The sequence below is a fragment of the Lathamus discolor genome, chromosome 5 (genome assembly GCF_037157495.1).
Source record: "Lathamus discolor isolate bLatDis1 chromosome 5, bLatDis1.hap1, whole genome shotgun sequence".
Taxonomy (NCBI): domain Eukaryota; kingdom Metazoa; phylum Chordata; class Aves; order Psittaciformes; family Psittacidae; genus Lathamus; species Lathamus discolor.
Genome location: NC_088888.1, coordinates 2,775,638 through 2,793,446, shown reverse-complemented (window position 1 = coordinate 2,793,446; position 17,809 = coordinate 2,775,638). Strand labels below are relative to the sequence as shown.

General features: G+C 41.6%; 1 long non-coding RNA gene across 6 annotated transcripts in view; it reads left to right on the top strand.

The window, feature by feature from the left end:
- Positions 1 to 2,097, top strand: part of LOC136014591 (uncharacterized) — an 86,706-nt gene extending 84,609 nt beyond the window's left edge. For all 6 annotated transcript variants that reach the window (XR_010612785.1, XR_010612787.1, XR_010612788.1 and 3 more), the window contains one exon: positions 1,958 to 2,097. This is a non-coding gene — a long non-coding RNA (uncharacterized LOC136014591). The remainder of the gene's footprint in view (positions 1 to 1,957) is intronic.
- The last annotated feature ends 15,712 nt before the right edge of the window (positions 2,098 to 17,809 follow it).

Sequence of the window (17,809 nt, the reverse complement as noted above, 5' to 3'; positions counted from 1 at the left end):
GCATTTTGATGTTTTTGCCTCAGGTTAGTCTTGACTGACATGCTTGGAGCACTCTTGTTTGTGCTCCGGCATCCATTAACTGTCCTTGACTCAATGTTATATGGGCCTTTACGGTCAGCTCGGTGCCTAATGGTTACAGCAGATTAGATGCCACGAGGTGTAAGAAAAGCATACGCCTCACTTTAAGGGATCACATTGGTTGGGCGCTGCTTCATTGGGGGGTATTGTTTGATCCTAAACTAATGAGCGCCTGTTAATTATTATTCTGATAACTCTGCTTCACGTGGGAGCATGGCAGGCAAGTGGTGCTGTAAAAAAACAGAGTTTTGCAAAAAGAAAACAAAATGTCAAGGTTGAGATGTCTTTGAGTGGGCTGGGTTTGCATGTAAGGCATTTCACTCGAGTGTGGATGTCGCTGGATGTGGGGAAAAGAAAGTCTTAGCTGGACTTTTGTTCAGCATTAAACAGCTGCCTCGCAACGACAGCTCAGAGAAGGCTTATCAGTCCAGCACAGAGGTAGATGTATACGTCTGTAACCCCCTGCAATGTGCATTGCTGACTTTCCTTCTTTGGCTTTGTTCTTCCCTGGTTTCCTCAAAGTTTTTGAAGAATAATCCAAAACCCACTTGCACTTGGGTTCAAGGAAAGTCTCCCTTTCAAAAAGGGGGTAATACGGGCACTAAAGCGGTGTTAACATTAACAATCATTTTAATCATTCTGATGTCACTCCCATTAATATATATATAGAGAGAGAACTCTGCAGTAAGTGCTGACAGGTACAAATGTGCCCATAGAAATGTTTTTCTTTAACATCAAGCTCAGATAAGCTTCGGAGGTGCCTATATTCATTTACTGGGAAGTACTGAGATTAGACAGATGTCTCAATTTAAAAAGGGAGAAAAAATACTCTCATGTAGATGTGACACTTGCTCACCTGTGTTTTTCTGCCAGTCTATATAATGCTATCAGAACATAACCAGAGTTTTGATTTATACACCTCATTTGACGTTGACTGGCAGCTCTACAGAGAACACATGCAAAGAGATGGTAATTTAGGAATATGGAGAGCTTATTAGGCCAAATGGAAAGAAAAAGATAAAAAAGATCATTTCATTTTACTTCTTTTGAAATTAAATGGGGACCAAAGCACCAAACCCGAACATCACCACACTGAGGCACTGGGAGCATGAACCTGGACAGGGCCCAGGATGTGCAGATGGCCCCCATCTCTGCAAAAGGTCAGGTGGGGAATACAAAATGCCCTAAATTCTAGCTTTGGAGGGGCTAGACATTTTAATCTGACTTAATAGTTGAGGGCAATCTAGGTTATTAAATTGACCTCTTTTACTTATCTATTTCACCGGAGGTGATCCTCACTGCTCTGTGACTTGGTGCTTCTCAGCTGTGGTTCATAGGTGGCAATGTAGAAAGTGTCCCTTTCAGCTCACCAGGTCACCCATAACCATGAAGTTGGCTGCCTACATTTAGCATATTTCAGTTTCAAAGCCCTCATCAGTGCTCAGCAAACTCCTCCACGTTGAAAAGCTCCAAGAAAAAAGGGTTCTAGATGGGAGGATAATTTCTTCTGGTAGTGTTAAAGTTGGCTCAAGCTGGATAATGTTATTGATAATGGCTTGGGGCTTTGAAACAGCCAAATGTTTGGAATTAGAATATGACAAGTGATTAAAAAACTGAGAAGAAAAAGCCATATGTCCCCACATAACTTGGCCATGAAATGTCAGGAGGTCACATAGCTGACTCCTTCTTTTCACTAGACCATAAATTTCATTGTCTTGAAATAATGTTTTTCTTTCACCAAAAACCAGCTAAGGCAGCACTGGAATCCTGTAAGCACAAGGGTGGTGAGAAATGGCTATATATTTTTTCTCACTTTTTTGTGTCTTGCATTGCTAAAGCCACTTGAAATGTCTTCTGTTTGTGTTCCTTTGGAATAAAGTTTACTGCTTGTGAACAGTTCTCAGCTGACAGCTCTTGAGACCAAAAGCCTGCTTCACAGATGCAGAATGAACCAGCACAAGAAGTGGCTTCGTTGGCAATGTCCTCATGACGTTAAAGACACTCTGCCTCATCCCTCATCTAGTAGGTGGCCAGTTTAGTTCTTGTGGGGTTTTCAGGCTTTGGCATCAGTTGTCTACTGCCTGACTATCAATAGACAAGGTCACATCCTGGTTGGTGTTAATTTGCCTTGAAATTTAAAGCCCCACACCTATGAGCATGCCGGGTTGTGTGAATCATCCAGTTGTGTGTTGAGTCCCAGATGGAAAGCATCTGGTATCTCCAAACTTGTGCCATTTTACATATAACTTCCAAGTGAACCTGGGACTGGTTCTTTCTATCTAGTCTGCTCCAAGTCTTATGCTGGGGTTCAAAGTAAAATCAGTTAAAATGGGCAAAATAGTTACTCCTTAGCTTGACAATGAAGTCAACGTGTTTGGGGCATTGCTGAAAAAATAAATTCAATACAGGTCACAGCATCTCACGTGGTAGCATGGGGCAGGCATTAAACCTTCTGCCAGACACATGAATCGCAGTGGGAGCTGCAGGAGAATAAGCAAGTTCTGCTTTGGGCTATTTCCTACAAATCTCTTGTTTCTTCTGCTTTCAGGTGCTACAAGCACATGGGTACATCAGGAGCTGCATCATGGTGCATCAGGTCTGCTGGGCCAGACCTGGAGCTTTGTCACAAGCTTCAGGACTAGAGGCAGGAGAGTGTGACTATGAGCCATCACCATCTGCCTGTGCTGCTCAGACTTAGTGCTGCAGGTGGACTGGTGCTCATGTGCATGTGTTTGCAATGCACGGTGAATGTGGAAAATAAAGTCTATTCCTGGTCTGAAGACAAATCGCGATGTGCTTTACAAGCTGTGCCTGCTTGAAAAAGGGTCTCAGTGACTTCTAGAGAATCTTCATTTCCTGGTGAAGTATCATCTTCTTGAGGCTAAAATACAAGGCAAAACTTAAGGCTTCTGGGAACTTCCTTTGGGTGCAGTTTTTATTAAATGCCTTAAAGGATCTATGTGGATGAGAGCAAGAGGTGTATCGTGAGGTGAAGCGGTCTTGCTTCACGCACCTTGCCACCACATGGCCGATGCATTGTGTGTTTGCTGGGAGTGAGAGCAGCAAGCCTTTGGTCCTCAGTCATTACATAGAAGTAAGCACTTGTTGAAATGGCAAGGAGACTTTGAGCCCTGCATCTCTGCTAGAGGGTGAGACACAATGAATGGACACTGAGAATTGCCAAACCTTGTTGTATATGTTTAGACATATCTGAATTACAGCTGCTTCCCCTTGTTACAGCAGAACCTGTTGTTTTGTGGCAGTCTCTACAGAAATCACGTGCCTGCTGGAGGTGTCTGTATCCTGGGGATTACCCCTGCAGAATATATGTGCTGTAAGTGGAATTTTTTAGTCCTGGCTTTCATTGCTGTGATGGGGGAAGACTGGGTCAGCATGCACAGTTCCCATCTGGCCAAGGGGAAGGCATTCAGGCTGGGCGCAGTCCTGGAGTCCCCAGTTCTTGACACTTGATAACGCTGCAGGCGGGTGACAGGAATTGGGATCTCCAGGGCTTTGCAATGCATTCATCACAGCCCTATTTGTTTTGCTCTGAAATTTCCTGTGGTTTTCAGCTCTGTCGGAGCTGCTGCGATTCCCAGATAAGTGTGTTTGGCTGTGGGTGCGGCTGAGCCAGAGGAGGGTGCCATTTCGGAGGTTTTGCTTTGGGATATTTTTAGCTGGAGGAATAAGCACGTGCACGAGGGAGTTTTCCCGATGGAACACATGATTTCAGCGCACTGTGGAGTTCACCTCAGTGGGAGATTAGCCACACAGAGCGGATGTGAATAAAAACAAAAGATACCTTTAAGTTGGCCGGCTCTAATGCTGACCCCAGAGCAGCTCCCACTAACAAGCCACCCACCCACCACCCACCAATGTTGTTACTCATGTGCAATGCCCAGAAATGAGGAAGTGCTCTTTGATTTTGACTGTGCTATTTGACCCTGTTGTTTAACATGCATCTTGTACAGCTTTTTATAGATGGTACAGTGCAGCTTAAATACCCCCAAAGTGCAGTGCCAGGGAGGAAACCAAAGACCACATGCACCTAAACAAGTCCTACAGCAAGATTTTAGACATGTAGAGGTACCTTGCGTCATGAACTTCTGCACTCAGCAGCCACACCATCTCAGAAGCACCTGAGGATACCAACCTTCCTGCTGCTTCACCTTGGGGTTGCCTGAGGGCTGCCAACCCACTCCTGTCTGTACAGACCTGCTCTGATTTCCATGGTGAGGCACACAGCCCACATCCAGCAGCTATGGGCATCCAGAAAGGAGGAAAGAATGTCAGCTTGCTTTCCCAGGGAGTGCTATAGGTCTACTCATAGGTTTACTGGGCAGGCTTATCTACATTTTCTGCAGTGACCTACAGTTCTCTCACTGATCTGCTGGGATTTAGCCTATCCAGTCTGTCTGCCAAAAGCATCCCCTTGCGCCATGATGTAGTGATGAAGGAGTAACCAACACTAGTGTTCTCTCCCTGGTTTCAAAATGGGGTTGCCATGCTTAAAATGGTGCATGGGGTCACCCATAGAGCCAGAAAAAGGCACAGAGATGACAACTACAACATGTTGGATGATGGAGAGGGTCAGCAGAAGGTGCAGGGCTGGTCTTTTGGATTTTTCCTGTTGTCTTAACCCATGAATTTATATGTTTAAACAGTGTTAGCCCAGAACATCTCTCTTCTTCCCTGCAGCCTTGGTCATTTGGAAGGAGAGCCATGTACTTAGAATCATAGAATCATAGAATAGTTAGGGTTGGAAAGGACCTCAAGATCATCCAGTTCCAACCCCCCTGCCATGGACAGGGACACCTCTCACTAAACCATCCCACACAAGGCTTCATCCAACCTGGCCTTGAACACCGCCAGTGATGGAGCACTCACAACCTCCCTGGGCAACCGATTCCAGTACTTCTATGCGTGCTTGTCTCTAGTCTCACAAATCTTGCTTTCCTTTCTTCACATTGGCACCCTTTCCCTAGGGGGGGATGCTGGTGAGTTGACATTAGCCTATGACCTGGTGCACAGGACCCTTTCCCAGAATGAGGAGGTGAACTGACTTTGGCAATGCACTGAACAAAGATCTTGCATTTCTTGGCCAGATATTTGTCATGAAATTGTGAAGGTGCCTACTTCTAGGGTGAGACCCAGGTGTTGAAATGAGGAGGGGTATTCAGGTGCAGAGATGGCACTAGATCTCAGGCAAACACATGCTTCATACTCTTATTAACAGTGAGCAGAAGTTTTAGAGCATTTTCCTGGAGCACTGACCTCTCAGTGCACTGTTGTGAGCTTGGGCTTTGAAATTCCTGACTCATTGGTATCTAAAGCCTTCATTTCATCTGGCCCAGCCACGTCTGCAGCAGCCTGGAAACTGAGAGAAGGGGTGATCAGTTTAGAGCTCCATTAATATCGTGGTATATGTAGAAGGAAAAGTATCAACAACATCACTGTCCATAAGCAGTTTGAAAAGTAAATGCATCATCATTTTTATTGCTATTATAGAATATGGCAGTTTATAACAACTCTGCAAACACTTCCTGGTGTCAGAAAAATCTTTTAAATGTGCTACTTATGCCCGTCATTTCCTGAAGACTGGACAGTCTTAAATCACCCATGCAACCCAATCAAAGCTAGGTAGAACTCCAGTTTCCAAAGGATGGCTTAAGTTAATTCTCATGCATACAGAAGAAAGCTGAACTTCTCTAAGCAAATTTTGAGAAAGGGTAAGGGTAATTGCTGCTTGAAATACAGACACAGGGAAGATCACAGATGATAAAATGAGTGCAGTTTAACGTATTAACACTCATAAATGTTTAAAGGTATATTTATACAAGACAAATTAACTGTCCAAAGATAACTGTTAAAAAAAGAATAAATAAAGGTCTTCACTTTAGAGATCTTCCTGTGAGGATGCTTTTTGAAGCCATTTATACCCTGGGCTTCTACAACATCACTTGGGAATAAGTTGTAAAATTTAAAAGAGCGATGCATGTTAAAGTAATTCCTTTAGATTCTGCTGCCTTCTCACTTCATCAGGTTATCTTAGTTCTTATGTTCTGGGAAATAATAGATCATCATCATCATCCCATAGTCACCTTCTTTGTACTTTTTAGAGTTTTCTAAACCTATGCATTTTCCAGGACAAAAGAGTCTTCATTATTTTCCCCTCTGTTGTCCTTGGTCACACTTTTCTGTTCCTACACTTGTGGGTTTTATTTTGGAGAAGAGCAGAGCTGCTCTCAGCTCAGGATGTGGCCCCCTGTTGCTGGCGTTCATCTCACCTCTTTTCTCGATGATTCCTTACATTGTTCTTTTCTCTCTGACTATCACTGAGTGCTGAATTGAGGTTTTTCACTGAATGACTCTACAGTATCTATAACAACTCCAAGATCTCCTCCATGAATGACAACGGTGCATTCAGAGTTATTTTTTCCTGTTTACTTTATAAATACCAACATTGAATTTCACCTGCCTTTCCCCGACCCCAGTATTCAGTTTGTGAGTTTCTTTGGCAGTTTTCAGAGTCAGCTTTTGCTGCAGCTCTCCAGTATATTTTCTGTCAGAAAGTATTGCCATTTCGGAGTTCACACCTTTTCCCCATGATTGATGGATGTGCGGAGCGGCCAAGTCCTCTTCAAATCACATCAGTAACCTCGACTCCATCATTAAAATGATGATTTCTGCTTGCTCTTAGCCTTTATTTCATATCTGTTTGTCACTTATTAAACCACATAAGAAGTGTCTTACATTTCTTTTAATGGAATTTACAGTGAGGAAGGTTATGAACAGAGTTTTGAAAAACCACTAAATAATGAGCAAATTCTCTTAATCCTTGTTTGTGGTCTCTTTTTAAAACTCTGGCAGGTTTGTGTGCATGACTTCCCTCTGAAGAATTTATAACTCTTTTTGGATATATATTTGAACTCAGTTATTAATCTCACTCCTTATTGTATTTACTATCAATCTAATCAGGTTTACAGGATATTTATTCTAGTAATTTCTTTCTAAAACACTTTATATTATGCCATGAGTTTGAAACAGATCCACATCCTCATTCTCTCTGAAGAAACAATCTCCATTCACTGCTTCTCATAAAAATAAGTGTGGAGAGGACTATGTAGGAAGCTAATTCATACAGATCAATATGCATTACTTTTTTCTCATTCTGTTTGCCTGGGTGGGGTTGCATGTTGATTAAAGTACTTGCAGATTTAGATAAGAGTTTCTGGATCTGGCTGAATCTTTGTAGTGCTCCTGTTTGGCTTTTGTTTGGTTGTTTGGTTGGGTTGTTTTAATCTAGAAATCCATGTAGGCTACTGGGACATTTCCATCCCTTTCACTTCTGTGACTCTTTCCACACAGCAAGATGCTCCTTCTGAAGGTATTCCTCCAACGCCAGTAGTTTTCATCTTGAATCACAGATACCATGTTACCCTCCAGTTCCCTTTTTTGGTTTGTTCTGCAAGCACTGAACACCTCCTGGTAGAGTGCCTGGGATTATTTTAATGCTGCACATCTTTCTTGTTCTGGAAATTTATCCTAAGCAATTTCTAGAGACTATAAAGGTATAAGTCAGACGTGGGGATTGCGCCTTCACGTTCTTCTGATGCTCCCGGTTTTCTTGGTCTGCCAGATATTTATCTTGGATTATGTCATCAGTGATTTTGAGAAAATACTGATCTCCCTTTTCCCATTTCCAAAATCTGTCAAGGAAACTATAAAGCTAAAATTCAGCTCCTGTATGTTCAAAATACATATATGTTGCTAAATTTGTAAATATATATGATTGGATATGCTAGCCGTATAGTAATTGAGTTACACAAGTATATTATATCTATATTTATGTATATATGTACATATGTAATATGGTCATCAGCTGTTCTCCTGCATTCATCCTAAATCTTTTAGGGGCATTGATCCAGTTGCACCAATGCTTTCCCATGCATGTTCTTTCTCTTAGAATTTCTTGGCTTTCATGGGTAAAATGAAAAAACACACCTCTCTCTTGTTCTCCACCTACACAGGCACATTGCTTCTGTTCCTGTGTTTCTTTTTCTGTTCCTTTAATAGGCTCAAGCCCAGATTTCCCCTTGACCCGATATGGTAAATATATTCTGAGTTTCCTCATCAAAAGAATATACCAGGGGAAGATCCTTACTTACATTTTCTTCTGATATCTTCCATTTGTAGTTGGGTAACACATTCATTCATACGACAGTAAACTGGAATAGAGCCTACTTTCTAATATGTTCCAAGTCTGGAGCAAATAAATATACAACATCTCCCCACACACACACTTCTGCTAGTTAGCATGTGGTAATTAACACTTGTTAAAATGACTAAAATTCCAAATGTGGACATGCTCTGTGAGAAAACCTCGGTGTGATTATACAGTGAGCCTTCCGTCAGAAGATAATGGGTATTTTTAGCAGTCCTCATCTCATTTTTGTATGAGGTTTGTCATATCCCAATCCAAAAGAAATCAACTTTGGATTCTGGCAATCGTGTTTTTCCATCAGCATTTTCACAGTCCTGGGGATTCTCACTTTGTTGTTTTCATTCTCATTTTAGCAGGAGATGCTGAAACTAAACTACCACGGATTCCTGTGATGAAAAGGGTCTGGAAAGGGGTCAATGGGCAGTGGCAGGGAGATTGGCCAATGAGGTGCTGGGGGAAAACCTTTTGGAGCAGCCTTTTCCCTGTTGCATTTCGTTGCACATAGCTAGCGGGAAGGAAACACTTTGCTGGGGTCAGGAGAGGGGATCCCTTTGGCAATTTTCTCTCTTTTTGCACAGGTGGGAGTGACTACCAAAACACACAGAAGCACTAGCTAAGGTTCAAATCTCTGTAAGATACAGGTGAGTGCTGGTAATGAGATGTTCATCAAATGAGTTGTGAGTTTAGAAGGTACCAGGAGAAATTTCTCCTTCCAAGTGGGTTCATTATGTATACCATTATAAAACAACCAATGAAAGGGGGAAGGATGAGTTTCCTACAGAGAACAGTGAGGTAACAAGTAAGAAAGCGCAGTAGGTTTGTGGTCAAAAGCTTGTTTGCATTTATTTGCTTGCTTTTACCTGAACCTGCAAAGCAGTGATTGGCAAACCCACTTGACAAGGTGCAGGGGTATTTCAGGTTCTGAAACTGGGAAAGACAGCTGAGAAACATAGAAAAGTGCTGTAAAAGTGAGAGTTAAATAGATTTTCTACCAGTGAGTCTGCCCTAGCGAAGCAGCTTTCAAGGCTCCATCTCGGGCTGAATGAAAGCTGCTGCATTAGGACAGCAGTGAAACAAGACTGGCAATTATCACTGGCGCTTTTACAAGTGAGGAGCTTACAGTGCTCATGTGATACCAAGTGCTTGTTGTGTGCCTAGCAGTTTTTCTGGAAGCCTTGGCTTTGTTTTCTCTCAGTCCTGAGAACAAAAAAGAAATGTTGCAAGAAAAGTGCAGAACGTATCCAAAAAGAACAATGGAATTGCGCTTGATTTGTTTAATTCTGAAATCAAGGTCACTTACAAGTACTACAGCTTTTATTTGTTTTATTGTTGGGTTTTGGGTTGGTTTTTGTTTTTTTTTTTTTTTTTTTGGGATTTTTTTTTTATTTTTTAAAAGGATTTTTTTTTTTTTTTTTTTGGCAACATCTTTCTTTTCATTTGATGGTTCTGTCATCCCAGAACTGTATAGGTTACTGATCCTGCCTGTATTCAAAGCTGTTATTAAGTGGAGTCTTTTAGATTTTAGAGAAATGATAATGGTTCCAAAGATGACAGAAAGTGGCAGCTGGTGACAAAAAACCCCCTTGATAAGACGACAACAGTAAATCAAACTACTGCCACTTTTTCGTTTCATGTTTGTTAATACCACCTCGCCTTTTGAAGTTTAAAGCAAGGTTCAAAAGAGCCAGGTGCTGAATCATAATATTAAAGCAAGTAAGGAGCTCCATGAAAGAGAGGAGATCTGAGAGGGGAAAGCAACAAACACGGCTTTCAACTGCCTTTTGTCGGCCTTTCTGCAGATGTCACCAGTTGTTATCCCCAGCAGAGGCTTCAAGCTTGTAGCAGTGCCTCTGGCTGATTCCAACTCAACGTTTCAAGTGTCAATCAAAAAGGAAGGACGAAGCTTAGGTCCTGGTCATTGTCCTGTGAAAAGAGCCAAGCATTTAACATTGATTTAGCTCCCTCAATATACAAAGATAGAGCCAGCTTTGTGCAGCAAAAGGGCCTTTGGCAAGGTTGCTTGTAGAGCAATTCCATCGCATCCGATGCTCCTTGGTTTAGCTGTCACACTGCAGTGTCTGGAGTCCTATGAAAAGTTATTCAGGAATGAGTGAGCAAATTAAAAAGAAATAACATGCTCTCCTAAATAGCAATGCAAGCTATAGAAAGTGCTCTTAACGTCATTTAGCCCTGAAAAGCATTTTTAATAAAAGTATTTTGTGCTTTTAAATGCCTTTTAACAAGGAGAATAAGATGTTTCAGGACAAGAGGAGGCCCTTGTGAAACCCATCTCCATTGGATTGGATTAGCAATTGTATCCATAAAGTGTCTTTGGTCAAGTGCTTGTTTATTTTGTTTTCAAGCCACTTATATTCACTGCCATCCATATACTGCATTATCCTTCCATATGGGTGTTAAAAATGCCCCCAAACCCAATGACGACAAAAACGCCCTGCCTGAATGCCACAGATGCCGCCATTCCGTCTTTCCCATACTTTCTCATGTCAAATTACTGCCTGCCAGTCTCATCATTTTCTTAAGGACACCTTGGGAATGATTTCCTTCTCAGCCATTACAGTCTCACCAGCTCTTACAGGCACTGCTGGTGAGACATGCCTGTCTCTTGGCACACGCATGGAAATGATGAGTCGTTCGGTGGCCATGCTTGGACCATTTTGGCAGGGTCCTGGTAGCAGGTAAGTTTCCACAAATGTGGTAGAAACCACGTCTTTGTCATTAAAATACAAAGTGCAACTGGGTGAAACACAAATAAAGTAAGCCTATTGTTTCAAACAAAGTCAAGACAGGATAGATTCATCCTTTGTACCTGGAAGTAATGTTAAATTCATGAGGAAAAAAGAAATATTGTCGTTTTGCTTATAAACATGTTTCTTTATGGGGTTTCCAGCATCTTTCTATTTAAGTTTAGTGCATGAGCGACTGGCTGAGCCACAGGCTGACCTGGTGTCACAGATACAATAGTCTTGGTCTAACAAAATTCTTGTGCATGCATCCAGCTTCAATCAGATAAGAAAAGCAGTTTAGAGATGGGGGAAATGTTCCCCTTTTGCAGGATCAGTATTGCTTCTGTTTTCTGTTTCTCACAATGTTTTCCCCCAATATTTTAATCCTCCTCTGTGCAGGGTAAATATCATGGGAATTGTCACAAGAAATAGAATATTTCCATGATAGCAATCATTTTGCAGGAGCTTGTTCCCCTTCTGAAAGGCTAGTTTTCTCGTAATACCTTCCTAAGCCAAAACCACACTGACTGACAATACTTCTTGGCACCAGTGGAACAGCGCAGCCCCTAACAGCTGTGTGCAATGGTAGTTTTTCTGAACATGGGACAGGGTTACTCCTGAAGAGCCTTGAAGGAGCCACCTTCCTCAGGCTGCTCCTGCACCTGCGTGGCTCCTGTTACCTGTGATTTAGAAACTATCCAATAGAGGATCTCACAGGATTTGGGTCTATTTTTAGATATATGTGTCATTATGGACATACTCATTTCTGCATTCCCCTGTAGGCATTTCTAATGGTCACCATAGCTGGCACTTCAGTAGGCAGTTCAAGAAAGCATGGATTGAGGGCCTGATGCACTTCTCTGAACTTCCATTGGGATTTCATTTGATCTAACCCATGTCGTTTTCTTTTTGCACTCCCTTTCTGTCACTTGCTCACAGAAATGTGCGCTAACTTTCCACCAGGCGCTTGGTCCTATGAGCTGCTCCTTTTCTGCAGCCAGAAAACGGGTCCCTTCCTCCATATGCTTCCTCAAGGGAGCAAGGGAATGGGAGATGTTTGCTTCTCCCCACTCCCTGAATGCCAGGATGCCATACATCTCCCAGTGCAGAGAGATTATGAAGAGGTGCTGCACCGGAGATGCTGTAGCACCTCTGCCCTTGTGCTGACGGAGTTTCTGCTGTGCCCTCCAGCAGCATGTGCTGTTCCAGGTGTCCACATGACAGGATTTACCCTTCTACTGAGCATCAGGGAAAGCAGGAGGCAGACAGCAACTTCTTGCATGGCAACCTGTCATCCCAGCGTATTCCGTAGGCAGCCGAAGATGCGCTTTGGATTTGGGATCAATGAGCTATCAGAGAATACAAATAGGCAATAAGTAAGAAAGCTCAAATTTTGGTTGCATTTCCTTAAAAAGCAGCAACCTGCTGAATTTTTCTGTGCTGCTATTGGCAGTGATAATGTTGAAACAGCACTTCTTTTGGGGTCTTTAAAACTTGCTTGGATAAAAGATCCAGGAGGAGGATTCAGTAGAAAGCAAAAGGATCCAGTAGAAATGGAACCATGTCTGTATATGTGTGTGTGTGTGTGAGAGAGCAAAACAAAGGTGAAAACAAGCTGGGAATGCTTTATTCTAAATCATGCATTATAAAGCAAAGCCAGGAAACTGTGGGCTCCAGTGACCCTAAGAAAACTAACAATAAAACAAAGGCTGAAGGTCAAATTTGTTTGCCAGCTTGCTGATATAAGAAATGCACAATTATGGTATGGAGATGGTTTTACCATTTCATTACAGTAAGATAATGAGGAGAAAAACAAAAGGAATAAAAAATGATGCAAATGTCAGCTTGATCTAAGTTTCAGTCATGGTCACTCACACCCATATGGTAGACACAGGGCACAGTTACCATTTATGATCTTGGTGGCCTAATCCATCCAGGATATTTTTCACCCTGGCAGTCCCTGGCTTTCAGTGTGTGCTTCTCGCTGTGCTCTTCCAGTAGTACATCTCTCTTCTTTGCTTTGCTGGGCAAAATTCAGGCTTAGTTTAAGCAAAGGCACCTTCCTTGAGCCAGAGAGGCTCAGCTTGCACAAGGACAAGACACAATGGACCACCACTGGTGAATGGCTAGTGGAGGTCTGGGATAAGCTTTTAAAATCACCTTTGTTTAACTATTATTGTCCCTTGGGGAGCTAAAAAATCTCTTCAACAGCTTTGCTGCCTTGTTTGCTGTTTTCCCATGTGACCAAGCTTTTATTTCACTCCTGACCCACAATAGCTCATTTCTCTTATGCTTCCTCAACCTGCTCACTCTGAGCCCTCCTGCTCCTGATATGAAAGTGTTTTTAAAGATCATGTATGTGAGCCACTCGTTCCCCTCGGAGGTCAAAACAAAACGAGTTACAGGAGTAATTGTCTATGACCAAGTAGACATAAATGCATCGCAAACCAGTTTCAAAACTTTTTGAACAGCAGTGCCACATACCATATCCTTGGAGGTCATGAGATAATGCATTTGCATTCTTCAGTATTGTGAGAGTAATGTTCCTGATTGCCATTGTATCTGTTAGAAATAATGGCTTCCAGTCACCACAAGTTAGTAGATGCAAACAGCAAACGATATCACAGCAACTTCACTAATGCAGAAACCATTGTACACCCAGGTCTTCCTCCCTTAAGCATAAAGAATAATTGCCTAAGTGTTTCATTGGGAGAAAAAAAGGGCACAGTCCTGGGAGTGTCAAGGATGTAGCATTCACAAATCAATTAATAATTTCATTTATGTAAGGATGTAATTTTTTCACTGTAATCACAAAATATCACCCTGCTTAAGTGCATGTTATTACTATTGTTAAGGACTGTGGCACGGAGAAATCAGGTTTAGTTTGCTTTTATTTTAGACAGTGGAACTCTGTGTTTGCACTGTTTCTTGATTAGAAAACCTCAGTGTACGTAGTGCATTGTAAGCATTTTCATTCACCTTTCCCACACAAACACTCTATTCAGACTAGTGATTTTCATACAACTTAATTGATGGCAGGCTGCAAAATCTAAATTACAGGGATTGTCCTCTTCTTTATTTGTCAGGCAAGAGCTTTGCAATGATGCCTCCAGTCAACATTTTCCAGAGCTAGTGTGACTACAGGAAATACCAGTACATTGTTTTACAACTATTAGCAGTGCTTCTAATAAGAAGTATGGCTCAACTTCAGATGTTATTTTCAGAGGTACCAAGAGTCTTCAATCTCAGATTGAACCATCTTTTTAATTGAAAATGGAAGTAAGTGTTCCAAAATTAATAGCCAAAGCTGGAGGGACCCTCTCCTGCTGGAATCTTCTAACAGCTATGCCCACTTGGTAAGTCTCAGTGGCAGGGCCATTTCCCAAAGCAAGGATCCCCCAGCTTCAGGCACCTGCTCTAATTCAGTACTGGGATTATCTGGTCTCAGTGCTTGTTGTCCATTTACCATGCCAAAAAACCCCAAGATAATCTTTCCAGGATCATCTCTGTTTAACTTATTTACACAATCAAAGCAAAGGAAATACCAAATCAGAGGCATCTATTCACTAATGGGGTAGATGGCAACCACTGAAGAGTGCCTAACACCCTCCTAACTGGAGATGGGATATCATGACCAAGGCACAGAAAAGCTGGTTGGTGGGGACCTCAGGAAGTCTCTAGTCCAGCCCTGTAGTGAGAGAGAGACTATGCCCAATACTGGAGCAGGTCTAAAGCTTTCTTCCAAGGTTTAAGCAGGTTGTTTTGCATTGAGTTATACACTGGTCCAGAGAGAGCTGGGAAATCCCAGGATAACCCAGACTAGTCTAAAGGGTATATATGTTCCATCACTTCACTACTGCAAAGAGGATTAACATTATTACTACAGTCCTGATGCTCTAATGAGCATTATCATGATATAAGGCAAGATTTTGCAGAGAGACAGGTAACATGTCAAGCCAACATATCTACCAGCAAGCTATCAATCAGGCTCACAAACCACTCTTATTCAATACAGACCTGAAGAAGGGATTGTATCTGTCTTTGTCCACCAGGTTGTCTTTCTTCCAAAGGAAAATATTCAGTGAATGAGTCTGCAATTCTGTCTGCTCTGTAACAGCATTTTCATCTGATTCTTTACACTGATCATCTCTATCAGACATATCCCATATGGCCATCAGCAGCAATCAGCTAGTTCCATGGTATGCATTAGTTTCTCATATGTTTGTCACACACTCCTAAACAGTTTTTGTAGTCTTTGAAATGATACCCATTTTCATTGTCCTTCTGTCCACCAGCACGCTGCCACTTGTACATTACCCCCCCCCATTCCTCCTCAACTCCTTGGTTTTATTTCATTGCTCATGCAAGTAGTCATGAATTTAAATAACAGGCTTACAGTTTATATTACTCTGTGTAAGTGCAATACATTTGTTTAGGTGAACTCTTCACAGAGTTAATACAGTTCTGCTCAATCTTTCTATATGACAGCTGTAAACCTCAGTCGTCCTCCTCCCTGTGAGTTTGCTGGGTTTGTAGCATGCCATATATTACATGCCCCTGCCTAGGACCACCAATACCGGACTGGTGCTCTCCTGCCACTAGCCATCAGGTTGCAGTTTCTATACTTATCCAGTTTCTATATATTTTTCTTTCCATTTATCTTCTGGACTTTTAATCTTTAAGTTTCAGGGTTGTTTTTTGTTTTGTTTAGGGTTTTTTTATTATTTCTCTAGAACCACAAGTATTAAAAACTTTGGTTTTGTTGTTTTCTAAAGAAATGAATTAATGAAAGTTGTACTTTCAAGGTATTGTAGAAATATAAAGGGAAAGCTTTAGGAAAAGTGCAATAGAAAGCTGCCCACAGAAATTAAAAGTGCATCTAAGGCTGCAACTGAGGTAGATGACATACCTCTGTCATAGAAAAGTACATGCATATATATTCTTAGCATTACATTTATGAAGAAAGCCATGTACACATGAAATTGCAAATCAGATCTTAACACTGCTACTTAAAACTACTGATCAAGAAAATTAAAGCTTGTAATTAACATACGTCCTTAAAATGTGTCAAAATAATTTCTCTTTAAAGTAGCACTAATAATTAAACTAGCATTAAATGTATCATAAACATAATTATTGTATGCTTTAATCAGTTTTACTTTAGCCTTCCTTTTTCTTTTTTATTCTAGCTCCTGATAGTCAAGGTTTTCTCTGTGTGTGAAAGATGCTGCAACATGGTACAAGCTAAAGTATGCCAAGCTTTGTGTGACTGTGTGATATCCACATCCTCAGGAACAGCAAACTAGCTGCATCACCAGCATTACCAGTTCAGTTCAGTTAAGGATCTGGCCCCTACTGTGCTTATTATTAGATGGAACTAGCGAGAATATATTCATTTTCTGATGAACTTTTTGATGGTCTTTCTCTTTCTTCCATTCTTTCCATTTCTCATACCCCATCCAAAATTTGTGCTGCACAAATTCTGTGTCCCTGTTGCTTTTTTGCTTTTTTGCTTTTTTCACTTGAATCTCAATCGCAAAGCCAACTAGATTTCATCGTGGCTTATATGGTCTTCGACTTGCTATCTGTAATCACAGTCATTGTGAAACTCAAAGCTAAGTCAAGAATTGTTGCCTTTTTATGGCTCCCTCTTTTATATATGTTGTGTTGGAGAGCAGTCGTTACCGCTTTTTTGTCATTATTTCTGGGCTTCACTCCATTAGCTAGTGAACAGGCCTTCTCTCATTGCTTTCCTTCAGTAAATACTGTAACATTCAGCTTCCTTTCAGGCTTGTGCTTTTAAAGAAAATCTTTGTACAATTAAAGATATGAAATTGCTAAATACAAGGCTGCATTCATTGTTCTCCCTTTTTAAAGGTTTAATCACGCTTAATGGCTCTCTTGAAAACTTGAATTTTCCATGTTGATGGTTTTACCCCACTGAAAGAGTTTGCTAATATACTTTTCAAGTGTTTTCTCCTTAAATGAGCTATTCAAGAAGTTTTGTGCAGAATAAGATTGAGGAAGGATATATCCAGAAACAATTATGAAAAGGGTCCAGGGCTATCTGTTTATCCATTGGCGGAGACTCATGAGCTTAGCAGCAGCCAGAAATAGAAAAGAGAAAATATAGTTCTGTCCAGCTTTGGAGGACTCACTTGGAAGTGTCTTGTGTTCCTCCTTTGGACCAGTCTCAGAGCATCTGTTGCTCCATCTTGAACTCTCCTGAGATGCAGCTACTGATGATGAACATGGACCATGGTGAAAAATAGGCTGAGAACATGGCCCAAAGAAGTGGTAACTTTGGTACTGGATGTCTTGGTCCAGCCACAACCACCACCATATGCTTTGAGAGCACCTCTCTAAAGAGCTGGTCACTGCAGCACTGCCTGCTCAGGGCTGGAGGTATGTTGTTATAAAGAGGAGAAATGCACATCTTTACTCAGTCCTTGGTGATCAACTTTCTGTCTGTAGCTGACAGTCAAAAGTATACAGCCACCCCCATGAGACATGGACCTCTGCACTGTTTGACTTTGGAGTTCTGCCATGGCTGTTTATCACATCTAGGAATGAAGGCACAAGCCCTGTGAAAGCTCTGGAAACTTCCAACCACAGCATCCCATTTACTCAGTAACACGAATTCCTTTGGTTTGCCTGGTATGTCTGTCTTAATAGTCAAAGCCGTCCAGGGTATTGGACTTTGCTTTCTGAGATATCTCCTTCCACCAACATGACCTCCCATGACATTTGATGGGAACAGTCT